General features: G+C 28.1%; 1 protein-coding gene across 1 annotated transcript in view; it reads right to left on the reverse strand.

Annotated features, from left to right (window-relative positions):
• The window catches only part of LOC108753731 (glycerol-3-phosphate acyltransferase 1, mitochondrial), a 31,438-nt gene extending 17,767 nt beyond the window's left edge, over positions 1-13,671 (reverse strand). The window contains exon 1 of the mRNA XM_018495592.1: positions 13,532-13,671. The gene's annotated coding sequence lies outside the window, so the exon portion shown is untranslated. The remainder of the gene's footprint in view (positions 1-13,531) is intronic.
• Between the last annotated feature and the right edge of the window lie 1,016 nt (positions 13,672-14,687).

The following is a 14,687-nucleotide window of genomic DNA, read 5'->3' on the forward strand; positions in this document are numbered from 1 at the left end:
CATTAATAGAAACGGGAAATTATATATAAGGAGAAATTATAAAATAACATATTTTTATAAAATATATTTAGAAAGCATTATCCAATAATTCAAATAAAAATTTTTGCATACTTATCGCAATATTAAGGGACCTATTCTGTAACTCTTAACGATTCTAACGATATCGTTAAATCATCATTGCGCAGCTTTTTTACTGTATACAAAATCTGCGCAATGATACAACGTAATGATATCGTTGCAGTCATTAAGAGTTACAGAATAGGCCTCTAAATATCTATAAGTTTGTTCTTTTTAATTAAATTTTTTACATCGATCATTTTTTCTCTTTTTCTCTCCAACGTGGAAAAAACAAACTTTATGCACATAAAATCTTGCAATATAATATGTATAGGTAAGTATAATTTGTATAAAAACATTACATATGTCAAGATTTATAATTTTAGTTGACTAATGTTTTCTTTGATAATTTCATTTAATTAACGTTATTTATATAAAAGCCAGACTATTTTAACTTTAATCAAATATAAAAATATAGCAAATAAAAAATGTATTTGCATAATTTTAAATTATTTCAGATATTAACACTGTATAAGAAAATAGATAATCAATCTGATAACCAAAATATCTTTTCGGATCAATTTAACATCATTATACAACATCGTTCTCGTTTAATGATAACGAGATATTTCGAGATATATCGTTTCCGATAATGAAATAAACATTCCTATTACGAGCGCCAACATAAAGGGATTAGTTCGATAAAAATAATTAGAAGACTATTAGATTAAATCAATCATTAAAACGGAAAAAGGCATATGTTTGCATCGTGTAATTTATTATTCGTAGGAAAAATCGATAGAATTATTTTACTACATTTAAACAATTTATAAATGCAGAAAGAAACTAATAACACGTGCCAGATCTACATGATATTCTTTCAGTTATAAATAATAAAGTTTTAACTGAAAAAGAGATTATTCTAATGTTGAATAAATGTCAAGTAAAAATTGTGAAGTTTTGACAAATTAATAGGTCAATTCTAAGCAGAATCGTAAGATTCGTAACTTGTTCTCGTAAAACTCATAAGAACTTATAATCAGTATTCTAATTTTATGCGTATATATCGTAAAATTCGTAAGAACTTATAATCAGTATTCTAATTTTATGCGTATGTATCGTAAGACATAAGATTATTCGTAAATATTTACGATATTTTTTGTAAATCTTAGTAAAAAGCTGTCTGTAAAAATATCGTGTAAAGATTAGTAAACACTTCAAAATTCTTATAAATCTTACGAGAATATGTTACGAACCTTACAATTTTGTTTAGAATTTAAGCATAAATCGCAGACAAAAAAAATGTAATATAATGTTGCAAAACGCAGCTCTATTTCTCAGTTTTTATTTAAGAATCACTGAAAGACGATCACAAAAAATACGTGAAAATAAAATCCTTTGTCATTTTGGAAGTTCATGAATTCAATACTAATCTAATTATCATATGAAAATCAATAGCATTTTTTTTAGAATATGATTTTTTAATTTTTGAATATTAGTAACAATAGCTGCTTATTTTGTTAAATAATTGTAAATACATATTGTATTATTTGTTAACTAGTACCATTTGATAACTACAGTTTCGCCTGTAAGATACAAAATGTCATTTGGCAGCTTGTCCTTTGACTTTGTGTATCACATAAAAATAAAAAATATATAAGAAAACAAATATTATTATTACACAATAAGTTTGCAGAAATATCAATCTATGTATATAAAAAGGTAAGAGGTCTTACCTCTGCAATCTTTATATCGATATTAACAAGAAGGACAACAGTCAGCTTTAGTCTTCAGTACTTTGCACTATTACATAACATATTACTACTTGCGTAAACTTTGACCGATTCACTAGCTTATGCATAATTCAAAAACTTATTATAGTCTTGACATTTTAGTAAAAAAATTTTAATTTCAAAAATCTATTTTGAAGTGTTGCACGTTGTAACGATTTTTACGGAACACCAGCGCGTATCAGTGTCTAACAAAGCGTGATAAATGTGTCCTAGAATTTCAGAATAAAAGTAATTTACAACGCTCTTTGCTATAACATAAAAGACTTCAATCTTTTGATTACAAATAATGATTAACAATTTAAAATTATTATAATTATTTGACTATTAATAAAAAGCCTTTATAGCAAAGAGCGTTGTAAATTATTTTTATCCTGAAATCCTAGAACACATTTACCACGCTTTATTAGACACTGACATTCACTGGCGTTCAAAGACTTTTTTATAATAATTGATTTACTTCACTAGAGTTTAGACTATAGAATTGTTTTTGAAATAATTTATTATAATTTGACTTACTAAAAATATACAAAGAGATTGTGAAAAAAAAAGCCAATTCATTAGTCTTTCAAAATTTCTGAAGTCCGCAGAACTCTAACTTTCGCATTTTGTTCGTTATACTAGCTCGTTAACAAAAAAATAAAAGTTGCATAAATTAGAATTATCTATATAATATATAGTAAACAAGAATTCTTATTCATTAAGAAACGCTATATATAAAGGATGTCCTAAAATTCGCGGGATACTCAAAATATCACAACAAGAAAGTAAGTCCTTAAAAAAAACCTATTTATCATTTTTTATTTCAAACAGTACTTTTTGAAAAAAGGTTTAAAAGTGACTAATTATAAATTACGGTTAAACAATGTCCATAAGTCGCACATCGATATTTAGCATATTATGCATTGACCGTGCATAGCAATTCAGACAGACAACTGCTTAACCATAAAATCTGGCCCATTTTAAATCTTTATATTTGAAAAACTACTACGCGAAATAAAAACAGTTTTTCAATTTATTTTTTTCAAGAACTTTCTTGCTGTAGTATTTTGATTCGCAAATTTTGGGACACTCTGTATACGTTTATATATATCTGAAAATGTCATAAACTGTATCATGATTAGAAAGCTTAAATAATAAAAAGTTTGTACTTATCGTCGAATCATTTAATGTTAAAATACGAATATATTTTCATATCATATGAAATAATCACAAACGAAGTAAAATTCTCGAAACTGGGTAATATTTCTTCTTCTCCACAAATCCATTTAACAACAATTTACAACCTGCAGAGGTTTATATCTCATTTATACAATATAATGTTAAATATGACCATAATCTTCAATTCGCGGTACTTCCTTTACAAAAAACTGGACGACTTTAAAAACTTAAAATTGAACAATCACGTTTAATGTCAAATATTACTCACAAATACAAATATTTTCCATTCATTTGTGTATTTCACGATTTAATCTTTTTATAAAATCGCTAACGATTTTATATTACACAATACATAGGATACTGGCAATTCTATAAAATATTTCGAAATTTAATCCGCTTTTAGAGTAACATTTAAGTTAATGATAAGAGTTACTCCTAATCTAGAGGATTAATTTACCTGAGATTAAAGAAGTAGCAGACCACTCCACAAAAGAGGAAGAGTTCGATGAGGCACTCCATCCTCACTTTCGAAGAGACTTGATAATTGTAAGAGCACAAAAAAAAAGAAAAAAAAAGAAAAGAAAAATAATAAAAATGTTCTATGCACCACTATACGTCTGTTAATCAATCAGATGTTACTCGTCGCTGCCATACTCGTTTGCCACGATCGGATCGACGATCAATAACGTTACGGGATGTTAACTCCATCGATCGCGCGGCCCGTGAAATCCATAGATCGGAGCGGTACGCGGAAATCGCTCGCGAGAGAGCGGAGGATCCCGCGACGGTGGTTGCTCGCAGCAATTCCGAATTCCCGAAGGCGATGATTAGGTACCGTACGATCCAACTCGGTCGATCTAGTGTCGTCGAGTATCGTCGACTTTCTACCGCAACACGTTAAGTAACCGGCGTATCCAACCGAACCGCTGGCCACCACCACTGTTACTGAGGACGGTTCACTGACTCACTGACTCCACCGTGCGGCAATTATGATGAGCCGGCCGTGATGCTTCGTGCATGCGTGCCTTCAAATACGCTTTTCAAGGTACATTCGCCAAGGAGAGCGGAGCGCGTGACCTTCTGGATCACACAAAACGTAGGGAAGCCCGCGAGCGAGAACTGCACAAGTTCTTGAATTTATATTGCATACGAAACTTTATAAATACGTAATATGATCAATTATACTAACTATTATCAGTATCAACAAATGACAATATTTTTGATTATGTGGTTAATATTGATGGATTGATGATGAACCAGATTTCTTGATTCTCGAGCATTAGTATCTCCTATCACCGTATTGAGAAAAATGTTTGGTTGGATTAACTAGAATTCTGATTGAAAATGGACAAAATAGCATTTCTGGTTAAACTACTACAATTCTATTGATAACCAGAATTCTGATTGATAAATTAGAAATCTTCTGGTTCGTTCATTTTCAATCAAACATTTTTCTCAGTGTGAACTCGAGAATCAAGAAATCTGAATTATCATCAATATTCTCTATAGCAATACAATACAATATTAACACACAATTAATTAATTGATAATGATAATTTATTTGGTACTGATATTATATTATATTGATCTTGTAACATTATTGCACACATAAAAAGGACGCGTCAGTACACTATTAGATATTAAAGGAGCAATAGTAACCCAATCCTTTGAATTAAATAATGTTTTGTTATTTTTAATTGTCATGTATGTTAAAATTTAAATAAATCCATTTCTATGATTATAATTTCAAAACAAATGTTCATATTAACGTATGCACTTATTAAATAATAAATTTGAGACAAATTTTATACATTTCCTTAAGTTAAATTGTTTAACTCCATTTTTAGTTAAATTAACGACATATTGAGTAAGAGCAGTAGTGACTTACAGAAATAATTAAAGATACCTCAAATTGGATATAATTTAACATTATGAGTTTGATTTAATGTATTTTTCTTTCAGAGAAAGTATAGTTGTATAATTACACAGAAAAAATGATTGTGCTAAAATCTAAAATATCTAAAAATTTAGCAAAATACTGAAAATAATTTTGTTATCAAAATAATTATATAAAACACTCAATCAGAATAAGCAATGCTGCAAAATATTTTGACATTCTAATTGATTACAAAAATGCAAAACATTTTGCAGCATTGCTTATTATTATATAATTGAACGTTTTATATAATTATTTTTATAACAAAATTATTTTCAGTATCTTGCTAAATTTTTAAATATTTTAGCAAGACCGTTCTTTATATATATAAAACTGAACTGAAACATTGTCAATAATGTTGATCGTAAGGCGTCAAAATATTGCATCTGTCAGTATTACTGATTCAATATTACTATTATTAGTATTATTGATCATGTAACGTCTATATACTATAGTTTTTCGTATGCAATATTTTTTAATAAGGTACCGGATCGTGGAAGACGGATTGCCCGTTAATCAATCTGGACATGGCATGGATCATCTTTAGCTATGAAATGTCCAGCGCAAATTACAATGCGATCGCCGATCTTTTTGAAGAGGCACAAGGATAAACAGTTTATTAATATGTTCACGTAATTTTCGAGAAAAATTATGTTAAGACTTAATGAAACATGTTTATTTGGCTACGCATTGAAACCTATGTAACTAAAACGACGCTCTGAAACCTATGTAATAAAATACAATTTTACGTAATAATTATATTAGTTATAAGATAGTTGTTACGAGATTTACAAAATATAATCATCCAAAAGCGTGAGTATTCGCAACTACCATTAGTCAATTGTATGATATATTAAAATACAATTTTATAATTAGTTATAGTTGTGAGATTCATAAAACATATAATTATTTAAAAACAAACATCTTTGGACTATCTTTGGTCACTCAAAAAATCAAGACTAAAATCCAAAGATCATAAGATAAAAGCTGTCAACAATATCATAACAAACAGCATTGGGCGTTTTCCAGCAAGGACATAGTGTAACACAGTAAATCATTCCATCTTCGTTGTTTGCCTATGTTAAACAAGAATGAAATGATTCACTATGTTACATTGGAAAGTGGTCATTTTTTTATGCTAAAGTTGCACGCGTTTCCATACTTTATATGATTTATTATGTAAAAAAAAACCTGTCGTAAAAATCATTTCTAGAACAATACAAGATAAAAAACATGAATTTCAACAAACAAATACTTATAAATAAAAATTAAATCGTATACTACTCAGGAGCAACCAGGATGCAAATTGTTGACGAGCAAAAAGAATTGTCATTGTGCGATCAAAAAGAAAAGTGAAGACTCATTCTTTATTTTATTGAAACAGCCGCAATACAGTTATCCTTAGAAATTGCGAAATACAGACGCACATTCTATCATATATTCTAAACTCTAATTTGTCAAGAAATCTATTAAATTAAAATTGAGTTAAGCATCTTACGGAAGAGACAGTTTTGCCGAAATATATCTAAAAATTTAACTAGCTAAGTATAGATCTGAAAATAATTTTGCTGTAGATCATCAAAATGATTATGTAGAACGCTCAAATTGATTACTAAAATGTACCGAAAAACTTTTTGTATCATTACTTATCAGCTTGAGATTTCTATATTAGTTATTTTCATGGTCCAAAAAAAATTATTTTCATCTCTGTATTATATCATAATATCTAGCTACACAAATTTTTAGATATTTCAGTAAAATCGTTTTTGTATTGCCTCTTTTTCCTCTTCGTATATTCGCGTTAACAACTTTTGAGTTCGTATGTTCACATTATTGTTCTTGCGATGTTTTATGTCGATATTTCATTCGTTTAAAACAATTCTAAGATAATTACAAATAAATATGCTTCTCGATCCGTGAGACTTTCTCTATTCGTTGAGTTTGACGGTTTGAAAGGCGATCCACGGAACAATCCTTGACTTTCACATGATTAATTAAAAAAATAATTAAATAAAAACTAAGATCAAAATTAGCGTCACGCACTCATAGTAATTTAGAATGGAAAGCTTATTGTCAGTGGAAATTTATCGACAAACTCAACCGATCGATAAGATAAACGAAGCAAACGCCAAAATAGTGACGAGATATTCAGATTATATTCGAATAAAAAAATCGATGTTCCCAAATTTTCCTTGAGAAAGTGAAAGAAAAAGAAGTGCAAGATTTTCATGAACAATTATCGAGACCTTAAATCACGCATAATTTTTTGTTTAAATCATATTCATTTTACACATCAAAATCAGCGTCTAACTCTCCTCGATTTTTCTATTTAAATTGTTTTATTTTAATTTAAAAGAGCTCTACTAATCATTCGCTATAAATCGTAAGATTCGAAAACAGGAGATATTAGATTCTTTAGATTCCAAGTGATAAAAAAGAACAATCTTAAATCTTCTAACGAAATCTTTGAACGACTCGAATTACATTAAAACGAGAGCGATCGGTCGGGAGTATCACTTGTCTGATTAATTTTTTTAACGCGTACGACAATTAATGATATTTAAGAGTGTACAGCGATTTACGTTTGTCTCGACACGAGTGTGTACCAGAGCAGACGGACTGCAACTGCATTCGACCGTTCGTGGGCTGGCATACAACCGACGGCCAAGAAGAAGGTTGATCGGTACACTCGCAATTCGCGATGCGTTTTTAAAGTACATGAGTACTCACTCATATTGAATCATGACATCGCATCATATGCAAGAAATATGTCATAAGCGACACGTTGATTTTTCTTGCATACCATTGCATATAAATAAAAACAATTTGAATAAAACAATATAATAAGATCGCTGTAAAACACTTGTAAAAATGGGTTAAGACTATCCTTATTCCCCTAATAGTAAAATATAGTAAATAGTCGCAAAGGCACGTAAGTGTGTTTACTAGTTTTTACTCAATGCTCATACGTAGCCTATTTTTATTTTACAAATTTTTTTCTAATTATTTACTAACTAGGAGGGGATAAGAATAGTTTCGCTTATTTTTACAAGTGTTTTATAGCAATCTCATTATTCGGTTTTACACAAATTGTCTTTATTTACAAATGTCATGCAAGAAAAATCAATGTAGGTGTCATCTCTCGTTTATGACGTCACGATTCAATATGGCTGAGGTGAATACTCAAGAGCCTTATTCTAGAACTGGCAAGAGATAAGAAATAAGTTGAACCTCGGTTAAGAGTTAACCGTAAGTTGTAAAACTGAGCCTAAATCTACTAGAATTTGAGACTAAAATTCTGATGTAATCAAAATCTTCTGGTATTCATTCATTTTTAACCAAACAATTTTTTTCAGTGAAAACTAGAGATTAAGAATTGAATTTGACCAATCAAAACGAAGCGAAGTTTTTACTAAACTTTATATTTTCTTCTTTCTCTGATTAGTTAATTTCGATCTCAATCTCTGATATGGACATTACTTAGACATGACCAATGGGATTACACTAGTGCACTAGCGCTTGTAACACAAGCGTGATATTGTTTCCGATGATACTACTGTAAAAAGTAATGTACTTTATTCTTGCCCTCATGTTTTAAACACTTAAAGATGTTTTACTTTCAAACTTTTTCTATGGACAAAATACTACATGTTTGATTTAAAACGCTATGCGTTTTAAATCCAAATATGTTGTGTTTTAAATCGAAATGTTCAGGATTGTTACTATTTTTATAAATAAAGATTATTCTTTTTACAATTTAAATTATTCAACATAAATTTGCTCATTGTTAGCCTTGTTTTTATCTATTACGATTTAACTCGTATAAAAAAAGATACACTTTGTATTAGCTTACATGATTTTTTTAAATATATAATTCTTATACATATAATGTAATATAAATAACAAAATGCATGTCCAAAAATGGATTCTTTAAAAAAAAAAAAAAAAAATAACAAAGGCTGTCAACAATGAGAGCTGAGTGATTCTTCTAAAAAATATTCCCCAATTTGACATTTTCTAAATAATAATTATAATAAAACTGATTCACTAATAATAAAAAATATTTCTCTTAATAGTTCTCTAATAATAAAATTAAACAAATATTGATCTGTTACCACATTATTAAATTAATTTAGCACGGAATGTGTGTATCCGATCGAAATCTATTTTTATTTCCTCAATTGTACGCGCAAGGACGTTGCAGCTCCGGACTCTAGAAAACGCTGGATAATACGACATTGTGGTACATCTATTCCGTGCCGCGCGAGTCGTAAATTAATCCCATTGAAAGCCATTAGGCGTTTTATAATGGTCCTCATTGTACGTCAATTTACGAATGTGCATTAAAATCCTTCGTGGATCGGCCGTGGCCGTCCAGGAAGATACGATCATATCTGTGATTTATACTCTTCTTAAATGTCGTTTTTATGCTAATATTGTACTAGCTGCGTTCAATAGAGAAAGCAACTTTGCAGCTATTATAAAATTCTTTAATATAATTAATTTATACATTTAAATCTAGTGAGGTACTAACAAAAAAATTGAGTATTTTGTGATGACGAAAACACGATGAAAAAAAGGTTATTTTGAATGGCACGTGATATCTCGAGGATATAATAGATCTTTTCTTTTCTTAAAATTTTCTAAATATATACGAGTCTCGATCAATATTGACTGTATTCTACAGAAAAAGCACTTTTGAAACTATTGTGAAATTCTTTAACATGGTCTTACTTTCAATCGTAATGTGTCTCTATATATAAATACAGTAGATATATATATTTTTTAATCAGTTTCCTGAATACATCTCTTATTGTCAGTTTCCTCATACTTTTTAACAGGCCAAGGAACTGAGAATTTTGAGATTAAATACGAATAATTCCAAACTGAATTAATATTGCATTCTGGTATTAAAAAGCAAGTTGAATACCAAGGGGTTATATTCATATTAAACAAAATAAAAATAATAAAAATAACAAGCTTAAAAAATATAATATATACCAGAGTATTGGTAATTTGAATGGCTTAGAGCCGGTTTCACCAACGCCAATTATTAGATCGGTCGATTAAATATTTGAGAAATGCCAACTGCTAAATTAAAAACTTATCATTTCTAATGTAATTTCTTAACAACAAATCTGTTACAAAATATATATTTGTAAAAATACACAAAATGTATTTATATTAAAAAATCTAATTTATTATCCATGCTACATACACTTTTTCTTTACTGTATGTGTACGTGTTGTGTGTGAGTATGAACAGGTTAGAAATAAAATAGATTTTGAAGTCTTGCTATTACATTCTGACAACAAAGTTAATCAGCTGATCAAGTAACTGGCATAAGTGAAATCGGCTTTTATAGCACTTTTCTGCAGAATATGCCGAATATGCAGCGTTACATTAAGTAAGCACCGCCAGTCACAAAATTGTGCAGCAACCTTGTATTTATTAAATATGTGAAAGTTGTTTCTTTACTAAAATTATAAATGCTGTTTTATAGAAATAATCTATAACCAGGGGAATGAAACTTAAAGATAATTAAGTTTGTGAGAATATTTGTTGTAAATAAAATTTAATCGAATAAGGGACTTGATTAGATGACGTGAGCGTATGCGAATGCGTGTGCGAGCGACTTTAACTACGAGATAGATTGCGAAATTAAATGTGAATTAAATGTAATTTAACCGAATAAAATTTTAAAAATATGATAGTATAACTAATATAGAATACATATGAAGCGAAACAGTAGTAAATAATTTTAAATTTATGTCATAAACATAAATTGCAATATGACTTTCGTATTATGCCATTCCAGGGGACTAAAATTTTTACGTATAAAAGTTAATTTTTACATAAATAAATTAAATTGTCGGTTCTTCATTGGTTATCTATATAGATATAGTTATAATCTTTCTCTGATAAAAATCGAATACATTTTGACGTATTTAAACGTATTTAATTCTGCAACAGTACACTTATTTTCAGCATTTTAGAGTGGCTGACATGAGTGTTATTTGTATCTGATCTGATTTTAAGACTCTTAAAGTTCTCGAAAAATTTCACAAAAATTCACACATGTCTTCTAAAGTCTCTACTAAATTATTCCACTAGATAGACATTAAAAAAAAGTTAGGAGAAGTTAAAAAAATTACGCAAGTATACGAGAAATAAGAACTATTAAAAATAGCATGGACACAAATGTGTGCCGTTGGAGGGTTAAACAGGTGTGGTACGCAAAAATTTTTATTTTTTAAGACTCACTCATATATATATATATATATATATATATATATATATATATGTGTAATAATATAATAATAACGTTACTTATATAAAAATAATTATTAGTTAAGAATTATTTTTGTTATAAATGTGCAATAAAAATTATAAAATGCGACAAAAAAAGATTATACATTTCTACAATTATGAAAAATAATTGTATAAGTGGATGCTAATGTTATGAAATTATTATGTACCTATACGATTATAAAGAATAATCATATAAGTGGATAGTAATGTAAATTCTTTGGTGAAATATTATATGTATCTGTATTGAGGACATGTTCTTACACAGCGCACGGAAAAGAACAAGTTCAATCATTTATGAAATAATAAAAGAGTAATGATATTTATAATGTGTATCGATTAAGATAATATCAAGAAATATATGAATATAAACTCGCACAGACGTAATAAACATAATTATATAATTTCTCAGCAAACGAGAATGAATTCAAATTTTTTTCTATTCGAATGCGTATTTTAAATAGCGAATACTTTTTTCAGATTTAATTGGATTCAATTGGATGCAATTGGATTGAAAAACTGCATTTCCTATTCAAAATTTTAGTATTCACAATGCACAAAAAAGCTAATATTATTTTTAAATTGAAAGGCACAGAGATATATTCCATGCAATTCCTATAAATGAATAAAAATGCAATCAGGATTTATTTTAAAACATTCATTTTAACATTCGTGAATCAATATTTCTAAAAATCTGAATCCATTTCAATTCATTTCAATCCATTCTTGTTTGCTAGATTGCCTTTTCATGATGATTTAGATTAATTTCTATAAAACCTGTTGCAAAAAATATTCTCGCATGTTTTCATAAATTTAAACAAATAGATAAACAAAAATTTATAATTAACTCGAATAAGTACACAGAGAGACGAAAAAGCATAACACAAAAAAAAAAAGAAATTTCCATATAGGGTGTGAACATGTTCTTGCATAGCGTGTAAAAGAGAAAATAGAAGTTACACGTTCTTAATAAAGACATGATTAATAAAATGCGTATCGACTAAGATAATATTAAAAACTATGTGATAAAAAACCGGCATTGATGTATAATTTGTTTTTTCATATCGTATAATCTGTAGTAATTACATAATTTGTCTTTTCCAATAAGATACTAGAATCTTATTTTCATAAAATTTTTCATAAAAAATGTTTCAATATGTTTTCAAATTAAATAAACAAAAAAGCTTAATTAATTCGAATAAACGATAATACGCACACAAACAAAAAACATAACACAAAAAAACGCAAGAAAAACTCTTTAAAATATTTATTTATACATGATGATTAGTTGCAATAGATAATTTTTACTAAAAGTTAAAGTTTTTTTTTTCATTTTTAAAGACTTACCTCGATATTAATTTATATTTCTAATTTCTTTTTTCAACTCAATTTAATGTTAATTTATATATGTATACATATTTCTAATATTCAGTTTTAAAAACACGACTTATGTATATATGTATAGAATACTGCTCAGTTATTACGATATAACTTAAAGTTTCCCAAAATTTCGTAATATTAATTTTAAAATGTAATTTTGATGCAATAATTGATATAATAATTGATTATTGAAGAATAAGTTTATACTTTCAATGCATGTTTTTCTTTTTTTATATTTAACATTATATTATATATATAATACACATAAAAATATAAAAACATAAAATATATCATATTTTTGTTACAGTTCAATAAAATTCTTATTGTTCTTATTATTTATATTATATTTTTCTTTACGTTGTAATGCAATATTATAATATTTCATTACATAAAAAATAAAATTATAATATTAAAAATTATATTAAAATATGTGTTTCTGTTCTTTTTTGTAACCAATTAAAAATGATAATTTTTTAGTTATCGTTGTTGCAAATGAGCGATAATTTATTAAAATACGAACCATACACTGCTTATCGGACAACAGATTATAGAGAGTACAGTTCGCAAATTCCGATAAATTATGATTACGTTGTTTTCAAGTCCATATTGCTTTCTCTTAAAAGAGCAAACATTCGATGTCAGAGGCCAGATGTAATTTCTTTCGTAACAAAGTGAATCTTTCGTACTGAAGTACATCAACGCGTAATAAGATCACATATCGTAATACAAACATGGTTATTGCGACTCGGGATGTCTCAACTCATTCATCTCATTCAGGAATAGTCAGGACTGTCAGGAAAAGCTGGGTGAAATCCAGTGAATGTCGCAAATGTCGCAATCAACATAACCTCTCGCGTAACGTAGTTTAGATACGATCAAACGAGATATGATAACTCACTTCTCCGAAACTGCTCCAACAGAATCCTCCCGCGCTGCGTAATTCGCTCTTACGAATGTACTTCAAGTTCTTCGTGTATCACACTATCAGCTACTCGAACTTGAATTGAAGATAAGAGCATATGTACACGTGACGCAGACATCAACGACGCCGACTGCGACACACTGCAACGCATACATTCTTACATTTCGAAATAACGGTATGCAACTTCGATTCGGTTTTGAATGGAAGCGCAAATTCCAACAGAATTTTCTGTTTTTCCGCGAATTGATTAAATTCGATAAAGTAAAGAATTATAAGCGAGTGTTACAATCTTTTATCATTAATAAAAGATATCAATAAAGTTGTACCTATTTATACAGATTTCACATTTTCGTTCTGTTGAAAAGCAATTTGTTCATAAAATATGTGTTTTAAACTTACATTTAGGCAATAAACGCTATTTGTTTCGTTTATCAAGTGAGGGTAACGATTGGTTACCGTTAGTAAAATCGTTAGTAACTTTATCGATCACCGATATATTATTGGCATAAAATTAATTGGCTAAAAATGTATTTATTCGAAATCAAAAGTATTCCGGTGTCTGGAGATTACATACCTGATAGCAAACGTTTCCATGAATGTAGTCAAAGTTTCAGTAAAAATACTTTAAAGCATTGATCAAGTGCAGTCAATTATTTTTTTTATAGAGTAAAAACTGGTTCAACGACTCTGATTCATCCTGTATATTTATATCATAAATATTCTAATATACAATATTAATATATATTTTTGTAAACACAGTAAAAAAAAAGAAAAAAACTAGATTCTAATCATTCCAGGAATCATTTAATTTTTTAGAGAAACGACAATTAAAATTAAAACATACGCAATGAGCATTAGGCTCTATTGATAATATTGCAAAAATTTTTTAAATCTGTGAGATTTTTATGTCTAGCAATTTGAACTACAAGATTTTGAACTCAAGATTTTCTACATAAAATATTAGACGAATATAATGAAATTAATATACAGGAGCTAGAGTATAATTCAAAATTTTAATTTTTTAACTTATTTTTTCTACATTTTTTATTATTTTTAACATTATTATTTTTATTTATATTTTTACAAATTTTTATGATTAAAAAAATTTTTTAATTTGATTTTTATTTAATAT

The sequence above is a fragment of the Trachymyrmex septentrionalis genome, unplaced genomic scaffold (genome assembly GCF_001594115.1).
Source record: "Trachymyrmex septentrionalis isolate Tsep2-gDNA-1 unplaced genomic scaffold, Tsep1.0 scaffold71, whole genome shotgun sequence".
Taxonomy (NCBI): Eukaryota; Metazoa; Arthropoda; class Insecta; order Hymenoptera; family Formicidae; genus Trachymyrmex; species Trachymyrmex septentrionalis.